The 15,873-nt window shown below is 51.3% G+C and overlaps 1 long non-coding RNA gene across 1 annotated transcript; it reads left to right on the top strand.

Annotated features, from left to right (window-relative positions):
- The first annotated feature begins 2,338 nt into the window (after positions 1-2,338).
- LOC113959080 lies at positions 2,339-6,670 on the top strand. The gene is made up of 4 exons (XR_003531692.1): positions 2,339-2,424; positions 3,189-3,238; positions 4,102-4,149; positions 6,587-6,670. It is a non-coding gene; the product is annotated as an uncharacterized LOC113959080 (long non-coding RNA).
- Positions 6,671-15,873: the final 9,203 nt, after the last annotated feature.

The following is a 15,873-nucleotide window of genomic DNA, read 5'->3' as shown; positions in this document are numbered from 1 at the left end:
CAACAGCTGCCACCTTCCATCAGGAGCTGGAGGTTGGCTCTGGTTGAGTGCAGGCCATGAGGAGGTGTGCAGATTTCTGATCTAGGGCTGGGAAGGGGAAAAAGAGGTCATCTGAGGTTTGTCTGGCCATGGGAAGTCGACGGCAAACTTCCAAACGCTCTTGTGTTTCCCGTGTTCTCTGATGTGCTCTGTGCTGTGAGAGGCAGCATGGCAGGCAACTAAGGTCATAACAGGAGGGACCAGAGCGGGGTGATCCATCTCCTAGGCCAGACTTACTCCAAGTAACTTTTTGGTATTCCCTGAATTTGTTCACTGCCTGAGCACAGTGTCCCCTGGTGGGATAACAAACTCCCCAAAGCACTGGGGTGGAGAGAAGATGCCATTTTAAACACCACCGAAGCGACTTTGGAGCCAAAGTCTGGATTCCAAAAGCCTTTTTAAACAATCAGCATTTGGAGACAGGACACTGTGTGTCAGGTCCTCCAGAGGTGAGACTCATGATAGCCCCATTGATCCCATCAAGAACACCTAATAAGGTCCCTGCTCACCAGTGTGTCCTCCCACAGACCCTGCATGGGCAAGGTGGGTCTGTGCAAAGAAGGATCCTCTTCCTCACCTTCATATCCCAGGGGGAAGGTCACGGCTCTGGGTGCCAGTGTTCTGTGGCTCTGCAGATGTGGTGCATCCGTTGGTGTTGGCTCATGTGTTCAGGGTTATCCACACAGCCTTCTGGATTCATCCTAGAGAAAGGCAATGAGTTTTTGGGAAGTGGCTCCATGCTTCACCTTTTACCACAGACCTGCACCACAAGGAAGCCTGTCCAGACACTGACAGATGTTTCATTGAGGGAAGGCCACTGAAGGGAAGCAGAGAATCTCACAGTCCTCTCTAAGGGTCTCATCTGCGGGGCAAAACACAGGGAGAAAATGTTCTCCCTCATCAGGCTCTGCTACAAATTTCACCCAGGTAGCTGCTGTTATCTCAGATGACCTGCTAAGCCTCACCCATGCAGTGCCCTCTCCTCATGCCCTGCTCTCCTGAGGGGAGAAGGGACGGGAAGGGAAAAGAGAAAAAGAGAAAAAGAGAAAAAAAGAAAAAACATACCAAACAGAAACCAAAGAAAAAAAAATCCCAGAACCATATATTACCATGAGCCATTGCTGCAAAATGTGGGTGTTCAGCACCTGGCAGCCTATTTTCTGAGGCTATACAGCACCACAGGGCAGGGTTGGCTCCGGAGCCACTTGAAGAGAAGTGTCAGGACCAGGCTGCTCTAAAAAAAAGGGAGAAGAGAAAGGAGAAAATGCCGAGGAAGAATGGCAGGGCGTCTAACACTTTGCATCTAATGCCTCCACATGGCTGCAAGTGCCGTGGCAATTTGGCCCCGCTAACAGGGATGGAGGGATGTTGGTAACATATTGCTTCCTTGTCAAATGTCTCACTGGTTTTGCAGCCAAGTCTCCTGCCAGCGAGGCCGCAGCAGCGCCTCTCCTCTACTTTCATATGCAAAGAGGTTGTTAACTCAATTGCCAATAAAATCCTAGTGGGTGGAGAGGAGGACATCTGCCTGTCTAGTCCTGCACTTGCCAACGTGGTTCTTTTATTCCTCCAGAAGCCGCGAGCTCCTACTCGAGCTGGTATTTTGACAAGCATTTCTGTTTTCTTGACACAATGGGCAAAGTGGGCACAGATCTTGCGTGCCACTCGTAATATGTTTTCGGTGCCGTGATTTGCATCCCTTTCCCGGAGGGACGCCTGGCACGGCGCGGAGCGGAGCGAGCAGCTTGGACAGTGGGTTTAGTCTGACATGTGAATGTGCCGCTTAATTATGTGTAATTGCGTTAGGAGAGCGTGAGGAGGAGGAGGCCTCGCAGGCGGCGAGGCTCTGAGGGGTCCGGGCTGGGAGCTGGGGGTGAGGGAAGAGGCTTTGGAGGAGGGATAACACTGAGGGAGAGGAGTTGTGGTCGGGAATCGGCGATGACCGTCCGTGTTAATGGCACAGCTCTTGGCTGCTGCGGCCCCGGGGCCCAACTGAGCAACCCTGCAGCCCCTTAAGGAGGCTCCTCCAGGGCAAAGGGGGCTGATGGGGCATCTGTGCTCTTGGCACAGCCGCAAATCCACCCTCAAGTGAAATGGCAGCTGAAAATGGAAGCTACCAAGTCATTAGAGGTGGCAGCCCGGTCACCAGGAGTGGGGCGGGTGGGCTTCACCCCCCAGCACTCCTGGCCAGACAACATGATCTCTCCCAGTCCTTTCCAGGCCTGAATTTTGGGTAATCTCTGCTTTCACAGCTGAGGATGAGCACCTTTGTAACAGTGTGATGTGCTTGTACCTGCAGGAGGAGGGCGAGCAGCCGGAGGGATTTCTGCGGGAGAGGTTTAGGCACACCAGACTGTACAGATGGCCAGAGCCAGAGTCTCTCAGGTATCACACAGGGCACAGTCAGCTCTCCTCCATCCCCATCCACGCCCCGTGTGCCAACCCTGCTGCCAAGCCTCATAAATCATCCATCGGCTCTCCGAGGGCGGCTCGGTGCATGGGGGTGGGAGGCTGGTCCAACTGCACGGGCCAGCAGCTGCCCAAGGGCACAGCCAGCACTGCTGCTCTGCCCCCAGCCCCAAAAACAGAGCCCTCCCCTCGGCACGGCCACCCAGCTAAAGGATTTCATGCCTTATAAACCAGATTCCCTTCAGCACAAAAATATAACAGAGAACTTTTCTTATCTCTCTGGGGAATGTCTTGAGACTCGAGCTGGTTTATTATCTGGGTTAGTTTGACATCCGAGAGGAGAAGATTGTGATCTGGAATCTGGAATGGGAAGGGGGTTACTCGGTGTTGTTTCCTACGTTCATAAATAAATGACCAAGAAGAGATACATGTCACTCTGTTTTCATTTACTGGGCTGGAGGTTCATCTTTAGAACAAAAGATCAGGAGTTTATTGTCCTATTAAATATCTGGAGGCTGTTAATAAGGTGCTGTGTTACTTTGACCATCTTACCATCCTCTAATTTGATTATCCAGTCGTTCTGGTTCCTAATTGATAATTAATTTGAATAATGTGCAAAGAATTGAATGATGGAAGAGAGAAAGGGAAACAGATGGTTGGTCCATGCAGATTGAAAACATTTAACAGGGGAAAAAAAGTATCGCATTTGGAGCACAACAATATACTTTGTTCATCTCTAGGAAGAGACCACGGCATATGTTGTGGCTCGTGTCTTCAAACTTCTGCCCTGGTAAGAGAAAGGAAGGGAAAGATATCGAGACTGCGGCACAAAAAGGTGGATGGCAAGACATGTGAGGACTCTGGAGCCGGCAGATATGAAATCTGGCATCATCTTCACTGGAAAAGAGGGATCCAGGCCATGTCATTTGTCGGAGGTCGTGTTGGTGTGGACAATCTTAAATTCAAGTTCTCCTTTAATGTGCAAAACAGTTGAAGGCAGAGAGATATAAAGCTGCAGCATGAGGGGACTTTAAGGGTTGTTTGGAAGAGATCTGTGTATTTTATGTTCTCAGATAAATTCCTTGCCTCCGAGTACATTACGGAGAAGATCCAACTGCAGGAAGCTGAGAACAGGGATAACGGCACAGGAATGCCACAGCTTTTCTTCTCCCCCTCTCCTTCCCCCGGCAACACCACTCCCAAAAGCCTCACTGCCCCTCCCAGCTCCTTATTGCCATCTTCACAATTTCCACCGACCAACAGACCCTTGGGTGGGACGTGGGTACCAGCGTGTCTGCAGAGACACCAGTCCCTGCCAAGGCATGTGCTCAGGAGCTGATTCCCGCTGCGAGCCATGGGCAGCTGCTCCAGGCTGCTCCCGCCAGCACCACGCTGGCTTTCTTCCTTCCCTGAGCCACATTGCAGGCTCCTGAGCATGTATTTTTTAAGCCATGGCCTCTGGCTGCAGAGCTCTTCCTTCTGGTGTTTCTGGCCATCGCACGCCTGAGCCTCCTACAACGCTGAGTTTTGTGGAAGCATCTTTTCCTGGAATCTACACCCACTTGGTTTTTTGGGGTTGTTTTTTTCTTTTTTTTTCTTTTTTTTTTTTTTTTGGAAGGAATGTTACTTAAATGCATTCATTTCTCTTTCAAGGACAGACTATACTTACAGAGACAGAAGAAGACAGAGTTATGACTGAAGGTAATTCTGGCTCCAACTCCGGGAGTGTAATAGGAACAAATAAGCAATATATTTTCACCCACACACCCCCAGATGTCAGAGGCCCAAAGCCTTTACATCACTGGAAAGATGAATCAGTAGCCCACAAACACATTTGTTTTATTCCATGGCCGGTGCCACACTGGTTTTGGATGTGAAAGCAGCAAAGGACTCTGCAGACACTGCTTTTTCCTTCCTTCAGCCCAGATAAATCATGTCTTGCATGTGGAGGATGTGCAGGAGAACTTATCTTTTGTCCAAACCAGTGTCCAATCCTTGATCTGTATTTATGAGCTAGAATTTCAAAAGCAGTTGAGCTGAGGTGAGCAGGATGGCCAGGGGATGCCCAAGGTCAGACATCAAGCACAATCAGTTTTTATGGGGCCTACAAAAATCATTCCTTCCATTTTTTTCCAGCTTTCCAATCCCTCCAATGGAGTAAGGAACCAAAAAAAAATGTGATTAAAGAGACTTTCATCGATTCAAATGGATTGCAACAGTTTTTAAAAGAGTTAAATTTGCAGCCTGAACTACTTGGCAGAATCTCTGAAATCATTATTCTTTTATTCATAGCAGTAATAAATAATAATAAACCTAAACATCCCAATGGTCCCCGCACCTCCTGCATCTCCCTAGCTGCAGATCTCAAACATGAATAATAATTACAGCTTATCAAATCAGCCCGTGATTAGAGACAACAGAAAGACATTTCATATTGTTAACTTCCTCGCACAAGAGGGGGAAAAAAAAATCAGGTCATGGGGGTATTAAAAATTTATATCATAGCATTTGACTTGACTCATCTCTTAAAAAGGAAAAAAAAGCCAGCATGTATTATGTATTTAGGCAATTCCTTTTAAACCCTTTCCCGACTGAGCACAAGATAGGCCAATAACTTGATAGATGGATGGCTCTACCCAGCCCCGGTGCATATTTTATTGACACGTGCACGTGCAGGCACTTAGCGTGAGCTCACACCTATAGAAAAGCCCCTATGCACAGGGACAGAGGTATAAATCTATTTATATCTCTTAGCTGAAGGCAGATGCAGAGCTAATGTTAAAAAATCTCCCGGCAGATATCATCTTACTGAAATCTGGCAGCTTTAGAAGAGCGACTTTTTTGCCAATTTTTTGTCGAGTCGCAGCAACCTCGGCAGAGCCTGGTTCATTAGCTGCCTTATTGCTGGTTGTGTTCGCTGCTTGGGTTGTTTGTTTCTTTTTCCTTTGGTCATTTTTCTGGCTTTCCTGGTCAAAAAAACCCAGAAAACAAAACAACAACAACAAAAAAAACCTTGACAAGGGAAAAAGCGAGTCCTCGGTGCCCGCACGGCGCTTGGGGCACAGATGACTGGGATAAATCAAGTCGAGCGAGAGGCTGAATTTTCAACCCCTCGCTCAGGAGATCAGGAGAGGAAACCAGCTCCTGCTTGGATGGTTTTCAGGCCCCACATCATGCCCTGTTCGCCTGCTGGGGCTGCAGATTTGCTGCAGGAGCTCTGACAGCACAGGCAAAGCAGCACATTCCGCACCGGGGGTTTTGTGTGTGCAGCACGTGTGCAAACATGCACCAGCCCTCTGGTAAGGGGGTTTTCCTCAGATGAGGGCTGCCCAGACAACGAGGGAAAGGTGTTTCTACAGCTCTGCATGAAACCCAGGGACCACACAGTCACTGGTCTACAGAGGTGACTCCACTACAGACATGAGGTGGGCAGGGGAGCCCTGCAGAGCTGGTGTCCCTGTGGGCAGGTCCCATCCCATCCATCCCTTCCCATCCCATCCTTCTCATCCCATCCCATCCCCTGCCCTGCCAAAGCTGTGCTCAGCCACCTGCCCAGTTCAAGGGGAAAAAGGCACAGTTTCCATTCCAAGGCTGCCTTGATCCTGGTGCCCGCTACTGTCCATGGAAAAAGATGCCTCCAAAGCTCTCTGGTTGCCTCCTGGCTCCTTAAATCCTCGCTTAGAATTTTCTCTAACCTGTTATAACAGTTATAAAACACAACCAGAATTCTCACACTACTCAGAAAAATCCTTTTTATAAGAGACCTAGTTCCATGACCAAGGGACACATCTTTCCAAAATGCTGCTGGAAACCTTAGGAAGGCCAAGCCCACAGCAAACACCTCTGTGCACGTGCCCTGGCATCAGCCTGCTCTTTTCAGGAGAGGTCAGCACATTTCCATGGATGCGTTAATAGAGCAGCCACCAAAATCTCCTCTAAGATGTTTTGAGAGCTTCAAAAAAAAAAAAAAAAAAAGCCCCAACCCTCAAATGTATTTTTTTTCAACATCTGCAGTCAATGAAAGGGGAGATGCAAATCTGCTGTCATTTGCATGCAAATTTTTTTTACATCAAATCAGTGACAGAATGCACAATAAACACACTTTAAATTGAAATATTCCACGTTCACTTCCTCCTAGCCTTGCCTGCAGCTGGGATCCAATTTTCATGCACAGCTCCACACAGGTGACCATCCTCCAGCGGCTCGGAAGCCAGGAAGAGTGTGGGAAAGATGGAATTACAGAGGCAAAGTAATTGCAACCAGCTCATGACTCAAAACCCAGCTGTCACGAGAGAGAGTAAAGATGAAGGTTCTTCAGAAATAAATGCTGTTGAAAGAGTCTGTATCTGCCTCAAAGCCTAAAGCATCCTTTATGATAATCACTAACATTTTGATCACAGGGAAATATGATAATCGGTCGCCCTGGAGTCCACACAATCAGGAATAATAGCAAATATCTCTGTAAGGCTTGTTTGCTACAGGCTTTAAACAGCTCATCCGATGTACGACGGCACTGCAGGGGAGGGCAGTGCCCAGACAGCAGGGCCAGGGATGTGCAGCACAGGGGTTTGCTGGGGCCACGTGGGAAGTGCAGCAGAGCTGGGAACTGAGCTGTGTTCCCCCAGCTCCTGCAGCCACACCTTTGTGTCCCACTGCCAACCCAGTTTGCAGCTCCAGTCCCATCCATCCTCATCCCCTTGCTCATCCATCCCCATCTCCATCCCCAATCTCATCCCCACCTTCAGCTCCTTCCCCATTTCTATTCCCAACCCCATCTCCCTCCCCATTTCCATCTCCATCCATATCCCCATCCCCATCCCTGTCCCCCTCCTCACCTTCATCTCCATCTCCATCTCCATCTCCACCTCCATCTCCACCTCCATCTCCACCCAGGGTCGGGTTGGATCTCAGGCAAAGGTTCTTCCCCCAGAGGGTGGTTGGCACTGCCCAGGCTCCCCAGGGCAGTGGGCACAGCACCAAGGCTGCCAGAGCTCCAGGAGGGTTTGGATGATCCTCTGAGGCACAGGGGGGGACTCTTGGGAATGGGCCTGTGCAGGGCTGAGGGTTGGGCTGGATGATCCTTGGGGGACCCTTCCAACTCAGCACATTCTGGGGTTCTGGGATTCTGGGATAGGTGGGCACCCAGCGAGACTCCAAAGGCACTTAAGGCTGGTTACTGAGATCTCCCGGGGAGTTCAGCGCAGAACCCACCTGCCTTTTAGAAATGAAATGCCTTTTAAAATTGAGCCTCAGGCACTTCTGGACTCCTTCTGAAACCCCAGGTCTCCCAGGACACAGGTGAGCAAGAGCTGCACACACCTTCCCTCCTCAGTCATCATGGAATCATTGAATGGTTTGGGCAGGAAGGGACCTTGAAGATTATCCTGTTCTAACCCCCCTGCCATGGGCAGGGACATCTTCAACTAGACCAGATTGCTCAGAGCCTTGTCTAACCTTGAAACCTGGACTCCCTTCAAGCCTGGGCAAGCAGGGAGGACACACACCAGGAAATTCTCCCCAAAAAGCCATTGTTTTGCCCACTTGTTGCACCACTGCAACCACGGATTTTGTGGGGAACTTCTCCAGACTGCCAGAGTCACTGAAAAAAAGGACCAGAAAAGAAAAGGGTCCCAGGTTTATCTTTCTTGTTTAGCTACAAAACTCTCCACAGAGCCCAAGAAGGAATGTCAAGGATAGGGCAGGGAGGTGTGATGGAGCAGCACCAGCCCACGTGTGAGCACGGACACATGTGTGTCTGTGCTCTCCTGCAGCTTCCTGAGACGAAACACCGTTTGCATTTGCTATCCAAAGCCATTGAAAATACAGAGCTGCTGAGCTGCCTCTTTTCTCCTTTTTCTTTTTGCTCCCAAGAAGTTAAAAAAACCTATTTGAGGCCACCTTATGTGGCAGGTGAGGGGATAATTGGCAATGCCTTGGTGGATCTGACATGTCTGGAGATGCAGCGAGGAGCAGCAGGAACATCTCAGAGACACACAGAAACTTAATAAATGTTGGGGACAAATCTAATAATGGCTTTGCTGTCTCAACAGCTCTTCAGCTGATAGAACTACACATATTTTCCCAGTGTTTTCTCTGTTATTTAACCCTATGGGGGCTCAGGATCTGCAGCAGTGCCCTGCAAGCTCACATCAAACACCCACAGTCCGACGTTCCCTGAGTCAGCAGCGTGTCTGCCCAAGGTCTCCTTGGCAAACCTTGTCAGCTGCCTCTGGAAAAGCCCAGGCTGCAGGTCAGCCAGTAAATATTTCCTCCCTGTCTTATGTGCCCAGAGGCTGGAAAAACGCTATTTGTGGCAATCTCCCACCTTTTCCGTTAAAAATAAAGCCGGAAAGCGGCTCAGGGCTTCCTGGAAAACGATCGGGAAAGCGATGGCATCAAGAATTTAGAGGGAAGCAGGCAATGTCCATCTGGTGCTTTGCTCCTTTTTCCATTTCCCCTCACATTTGTTGGGCAAGAGCCTTCAAGGATCACATCCAGCACCTGCCTGCAGTGACACCTCCCCATCACAAGCTAAACCCTTGCTCTGGAGAAGACGTGCTGGCACGGGCAGTTATTCCGGACGAGGCACAATAAAAGCAATCCCAGCTACATTTCCTCATGCACAAGCAGGTTTTCCTGCCCTTTGGCCTCCCATGGAGTTTGCATTTTATGGTAAAGCTTTTAAAAAACAGTTGCACAACCTCAAACACCGGCCAGCGGCTGGTTTGGGGATGGCGTGACCGATTATCCCAACAAAGGCTGTGGCAAATTCCTTGATGGGGCTGTGGGGGACAGCAAAAGAGTCGGGCAGCCTTTCCCAGTGCTGATGGGAGCACCTTCCACCGTGGATCTGTGGTCACCAGCAGTGATGTTTTGGCCAGGAGGGAGCTCTGGCCCGACCTGTGCTCAGTGCAGGCAGCCGAGCTCATCGTGGGTGTGCTTTCCTGGAACCATGGAATCATTAATGTTGGAAAAGGCCCCTAAGATCATCGGGTCCAACCATGAACCCAGAACCACCGTGTTCCCCATTAAACCATGTCCCCAAATGCCACATCCACTTGTTTTCTAGACACTTCCAGGGATGGTGACTCCACCACTGCCCTAGGCAGCCCCTTCCAGTGACCTTCCTTTCACTGAAGAAATCTTTCCTAATATCCAACCTGAACCTCCCCTGGCACAGCTTGAGGCCATTTCTCCTTGTCCTCTCCTTCGTTCTCTGGGAGAAGAGGCCGACCTCCACCTGGCTCCACCCTCCTTTCAGGAGGCCCTTGCCCAAAGTGAGCACCATGGCAGAGGTGATGAGAGCTGCTGGTCCCAGGATGAGGCTGGAAACCATTAGTTCTCCTAAAGAGTGGGTTTGTGGAGGCCTCAGTGTGAGGGCTGGTGGGGCCCTGCTAGGGAGAAAATAAGGAAATTATGGGATGCTTCAACAGGGAAATGAGTGTTGGAGCTCACACCAGGAGGTCGTGCTCTCAGGCAAAGGGTGGGATTCTGGGGCGTCCTGTGCAGGGCCAGGAGCTGGACTCAGTGATGGACTCCTTGTGCATCCATCTCAGGATATTCCATGATTTTAGGTCCTGCATCCCCCACGGACAGTAGGGAAGAGGGGAAGCCCAGTGTGGAGAAATCCAAGCAGCTGGAGCAGAAAAAAAAATTCATCAGCCCTTTTCCAGGAAAGTGCTTTGCAACCTGATTGCTCTTGTATTTGTTTATTCAACGAGGGTTTGGGGAGGAAATTCCTCGCTGCGGTGACAGACCGTGTTTCCAAGGTTATCCCAGAGCACAAAGAAAGACAACAGTCATTTTTCATCCCAGTAATTAGAGAAAGCTTTTTAGCAGATTAGTGCTAAGCAACATTTACATACAGTAATATGGTCCTAACCAAATGAAGGGCTGCCTCTCCCCCTGCCTTGCAGCAGGAGGGACTGTGCTCACAGCACTGTTCCCAGGGGATTTGAACACCCCATCCAAAGGCAGTCCAAACCCAGCCATAAGATGCCCGTCAGGACATCGTGTTTCTGGAATTTGCTTCCCCTGCTGCTCGTTGTGTCTCAGAGTCTCTTCCCAGAGGTAGATTTAAGAACAACATCCCTCCACCGCTCGGGTTTCCTTGGGTTTGCTCATCACTGACAGCAATGCAAATCCCAGGCCGGGATGCCTGGCAGGGATTGGGAATGGGGTGGACACGAAGCATTCCCAGGTTCCCCAAACCACCTTTGATGAAATGCTCCATGTCCCCTCCCCCACCCCCCCAAAAAACAACCCAAGCCCAGCCACTCCCAGCTCCTCCACAGCCATTTCCAGGTTCCCAGACTTAACAGTCGAAGGCTGCAGACACATTTATTATCTTTTTTTGTGGTGCCATCTGGCATTTGTGTATCACAAGAAGATTATATCTATGTCAAACAGGGGGAAAAATATCTCTCCCTGTAACAGTTGTAGAAGCAAGGGGGAGAAGAAATACATTAAAAAAAAAAATTAAATCCTGCGGACCATATGGAAGGTTTTTTTCTGAAGTGATCTATCTTGAGCAGTTAGGAGGTGTCACAGCCAATATGCAGATCTTGGGCTGGCTGGGAGTGCTGGGACGGGAGCAGGGTGGCAGCGTCAGGGTACCTGAGTCACCAACGCTACGACTGCCTGAAATAGCCTGGGAACATGAAATATCCCCCTCAGCTCTCCCAAAATGGGGGAAGAAGAGAAAGCAAGAGGAGAGGGAACAAAGCAAGGCAGTTTGCAGCACGTTAAGTGAATCAGAGCAGTGGCCTTTCTTTGCCTTTCGGGGTTTTATCACCGCACGTCTTGCGAAAGCAATAGGTGTGAACCCGCCGTGGAGCCCGGCCAGGTTTGCAGTGCTCGCTCGGTGCCTCCCGACGCCGGGGATAGTGGAAAATTACCGGCTTCTCCTCCCAGGCTGCCACACGAGCCTTGTCAGGGTGAAGGAATCAACCGCTGGCACGACCCGGGAAGCACCGAAGGGAGACAGCGTTGCCACCACATCCTGTGGAGAAGGAGGTGGCGAGAGCGTGGTGTGCTCGTGGTGCCCTCGCCTGCCAGGGTGGGCACGGGACCTCCCTGCCTGGCAAGGGGGCTCCATGGTCACCTCCTCACCGAGAGCATCCCCTGCAGCACGCCGGCTGCACCCCCCCGCCGCTGACCGGCACCACCGGGAGGAGAAGCACAGCCAGCACCGACCAGGGGAAAGCCTCGGTGGGGAGGTGGAAATGTCAGCCTGGGACGTGCAGGTCCTCCTTTTCCAGCCCGTGGTTTGCAGCCTCTCTGCGCGTACGGGAGCTGCTGCAGCAGCCGGCTCCCGTCGGGAAAAGGGGCATCGGTCTCCAGCCTGGTGCAGGGCTGGGAAAGCAGCTCCCACCACGCCCTGGCAAAGCAAACGGGCTCAGGCACACGCCACAAAGGCAGCCCAGCCCCATCCTGCTCGGATACAGGGAAAACAAAAGAAATACCACAAAATCAAACGGCATCACTGCCCGGGGCACAGAGGTCCAGCTTCCCCCACTCCTCTCTGCAAGGCTCCTCCACTCCTCTCTTTTTTTCCCCTTCCACCATTGCTGCTCTTGTGAGTGAGAGGGCCAGAGGTTCTCTGGGAACCAGTTTAGTCCAGTATTTATTCTTTTCCCAGCCCCTCAAAAATTTCCCCTGGGTTTTATCAGCGTCAACCAGAGACATTCCCCCCTTGCCCCGTCCTCTGCTGATTCCCCCTGGCCTGGGCAGATGTTTGCTGATGTGGTGGCGGGAGGGAGTCAAACCCCAGCCACTCTCTACCCTTCCTGCTGTGGCAGTTTGTTCCACGGAGTTATTTTTACCAGGAAATCCAGCAGTGGTCAGCCCTCTTCTGGCAGCTGCCCAGCCCTGGGGATGAGGAGCACCACCACCCACTGCTCCACCACCATCAGCACTGCTGTGCCACCCTCCCTGCTGGGTGCCCCTCCCTGCCCTCCAGGACCCTCCTGCTCCCCAGCATCCCCCACAGCAGCACCAGCTGCAAAACATCCCGTGGTGCAGGGTCGTGCCTGTGGCTGCCCCCAGCAACCTTCTCCCTCCCCATCCTGCAGGTTCCACTGCAACCCCCCCCCCCAGAGGCATCTCTGCCCTGGGCCATGTGCCACTCACAACAGCCTGAGTCACCGGGAACCTTCCACTGGGGCTTCACTCTCTCACCCGGGATTCTGGGGAGAGGTGGAAAGCAGCCAAGGGGCAGAGAGGCAGCTGAACAGCAGCAGGGTGATTGAAAGGGCTGGGAGGTGAAGCTGGAGAGGAAGCCCAGGGGAGGCACATCACACAGGAAACTTTTTATCTCAGGCATGTGCCTCCAGCAAGGGCCATGGATGAGGTAGGGCAGCAGGGAGGGATGTCCAGGACAGAGACAGGGAGTGTGAGCACCCTGGGGATGCTCCAGGCTTCAGCCTCCTCTGCTTTGCCCCAGAAACACAGTAGCCCCCACACTGAAGGGTATCCCCATGGCAGCCCACCATTGCCCCTGTGCTTAGAATGACTCAGAAGTCAGTCAGATGGGGGAAGATGTCTTTTCATTGTAAAAATCCTTTCTAAAATGAAGAATAAGCATAAAAGCCCTGCTCCTGAGCCAAGCATGGCTGTGGACCCAGGGTGAGAAGATCCTTGCTGGGGTGCACCACATTGAAACTGCTCTCTGCAGGTCTGTGGCAGAGGAGGGGGGGGCTGTCAGGTTTGTTTATTAAAGTGGATAAAAAACCTCTCAAAAATAACTGTTGTTAGAAAACTCACTCAACTGGTGTCCCAGGAGAAATGTCTCTGAAGTTCCTCATGGCTTCCTTGCTCAGGCTTCCCCATTCTCCCCAAGGACACACCTGGAGACTGATCTAGGCTTCAAATTCCCCTCTTCAGGGTTCAGGGTCCTATTGACAGCTCTTACTCTTGAGAACAGGACACTCACCCCTGCCTGGATCTCTTTGCAGAATCATCTCCAAACTCATTCATTCTTCTTTGGCTCCCACCATGAAAGTTTCCCACATTTCCCATCCCCACTTTGCTCTGGCAGCCCCAGACCTGCCCAGCAGTGTTCCCATGCCCTTCTGCACCCACTTTCCCTTTGTCCCTCTGTTAGAAAAGCCCTCTCCTCTGTAAATCCCACCCGACTCAAGCTCATCAGGAGCTCTTCCATCTCTGCAGGTTTGGGCAGGAGGTCTGCCCACCCCTTCTCCCAGCATCCTTGCTCTGCTTTGGAAACCCCCATCCTGCACCCCCAGCTCTATGCAGGCTGCAGAAAAGCAGGAAAATCAGCATTACTTACTCCCCAGTAGGAGCAGTTCAGCTGCCATCCCTTCCACCACGGAGCTTTTCCGAGCGGAAAAGGCTCCTGCTCGTTCACCACAAGATGCTTCAGGCAGCATCAAATAAAAACTGGCCACCACCAGAACAATTCCCTGCACAAACACCTGTACAGCCACACTGGGATTCAGCCCCTGGCTGCTGCCAGGAATGAAACCCCAGGCCTGTGAGTCGTTGCCCTGTGGTGCCACTGTTCCATGGAAAAATAAGGGGATGAGAGAAATGGAGAGGGATGAGGGGACAATGGATGTCAGCTCGGGAACATCTGAGTAGAGAGGGATGAGAGCAGGATGGATGCCAGCTCAGGAACATCTGAGTGGAAATGAGAGCTGGAACTCTGCGAGGATCCCAGTTTTTCATCTACTCTCTGTTTCTTTAGATTTTATTTCTGTTCTGGGAAAACTGGGGGGGGGGGGGGGGGGAAGGAAATGTATCTGAGGCCAAACAAACCATTTTCTTTTGCTAAAAGGGAAAGATTTCATCTCTTCCTCAGCATTAGAATAATTTCCATTTCAAAAGCAGGCTGTGATTTTGAAATGAAAATCCAGACTGTCCCATCCCCGAAGGCTGAAATGGGATGTTTTGACAGACCTTTCTCCTTTTTTTTGTTTTTCACCTCTAGGGCCCTTTTGCCTGGAATCGATATATCCCTGCAGCGAGCTCTACATTTGACAAGCAGCAACTTTTCACCAGCTAAACATCCCCTTAAATCTTCATCAGTTGAGGACAAGCGGCAGAGGTACGGAGTCCTTGTCGAGGTACCTCTGCCCTTGGATGCAGTTTACTCCATCCTTACTAATTCCTCAAGGATGTCACCTGGCAATCCACACACTCGTTAGCACTTAATGCACAGCAAGAGGAGACGATACCTATTCCTCCCACCCAAAATAACGCCCTAATGTTTGAAAATAAATGGCAGAAATATGTACGAGCAGGTGTTGCCTCCTCAGTGTTGTCTTGTTTGTAGCCAGTCACAAGACAACATTCTCATAACACCAGAGGTAAGCAGATGGCACTTATTAATTTACATCGTAAATATACTCTAATATGTACATGGAAAAGCCAGTTCTGTGGGAGGCAGCTCTACCTGGCTCCCAGGAAACACCACGGCACAGACCCTTCACCCGAGATCGGAGACGGAGGTCCCGTGTCCCTCCTCTGCTTCCCCAGGGAGGATCTGTGCCCCAGGGGGAACACGTGCCCGTTTCCTACAGCAGCAGCAAAGGAGTTCCAGAGGAACCAAGGCATTTTGCACCCCCTTGGAGGCCTATTTCCACAGCTGTCGCTCGGTTGCCCCAGGCACCAAACCGGAGAAAATTACACCCAAAGTTATTAGAGGCAGCAAGACTCCAGGCAGCATCAACACAGCATATGTCCCAAAGTAAACAGATTGCACGGAGCTTCTCCGACACGCTGAGGGGCCGCCGGAGCCGAAATCGCTGTTCCCAAGGTGCGGAGCTGACTGCAGGGAGAGGGCCGGGCTGTGGGAAGGAGCTGTTGGTTCCCTGGCCCACAGAGAGGTGTCCAAAGGCTCTCCTGAGGCACGTGCTGACCCCGCTCTGTGAGCAGGGACACACGGGCGCGTGGGGATGGAAGCGCTCCAGAGGCACACGAGGAATTCTCCTGGCCAGGCCGCCTGGCAAAGCCTGCGGTGGTCAGGGCTGGGTGGAGAATTGTCCACGCAGATGGATTCAGGCTGAAAGAGCTCCGTCCTGTCTTTCCTTCCCACCCCTGCCCTGCTCTCCTCTGCAAACAGGCACAGTTGAAAATTGGTGAGTTTTCGATTTTTTCAAAATTTATTTTTTTTTTTTATTCTGGAAGAGGCACAAATAAATGGGCAGCAAAGGGAACCCAACGTCTCCATGGAATCTAAGAGGGGGAGCTTTTGGCTGAAGGTGGTTCTGAGCTTGGGGAGCACCAGCCCAGCCTTCCCACGGACACTGTGGCTGCAAAACTCAGCCCAGTTCCGAGGGCTGTGGAGCAGGAGAAGGAAGGACAGTCCAAGGACTGCAGAGGAGCTTCCAACTCCAACCTGCCAAGAGCATCCAGCCTGCCTGGAAATCACTCTCTGTGTTGGCTAATGCAGGGGCTGACCCC

This window comes from Corapipo altera, unplaced genomic scaffold, assembly GCF_003945725.1.
Source record: "Corapipo altera isolate COAL_440 unplaced genomic scaffold, ASM394572v1 354, whole genome shotgun sequence".
In the NCBI taxonomy this organism is placed as follows: domain Eukaryota; kingdom Metazoa; phylum Chordata; class Aves; order Passeriformes; family Pipridae; genus Corapipo; species Corapipo altera.
This window is presented reverse-complemented; position numbering and strand designations above follow the sequence as displayed.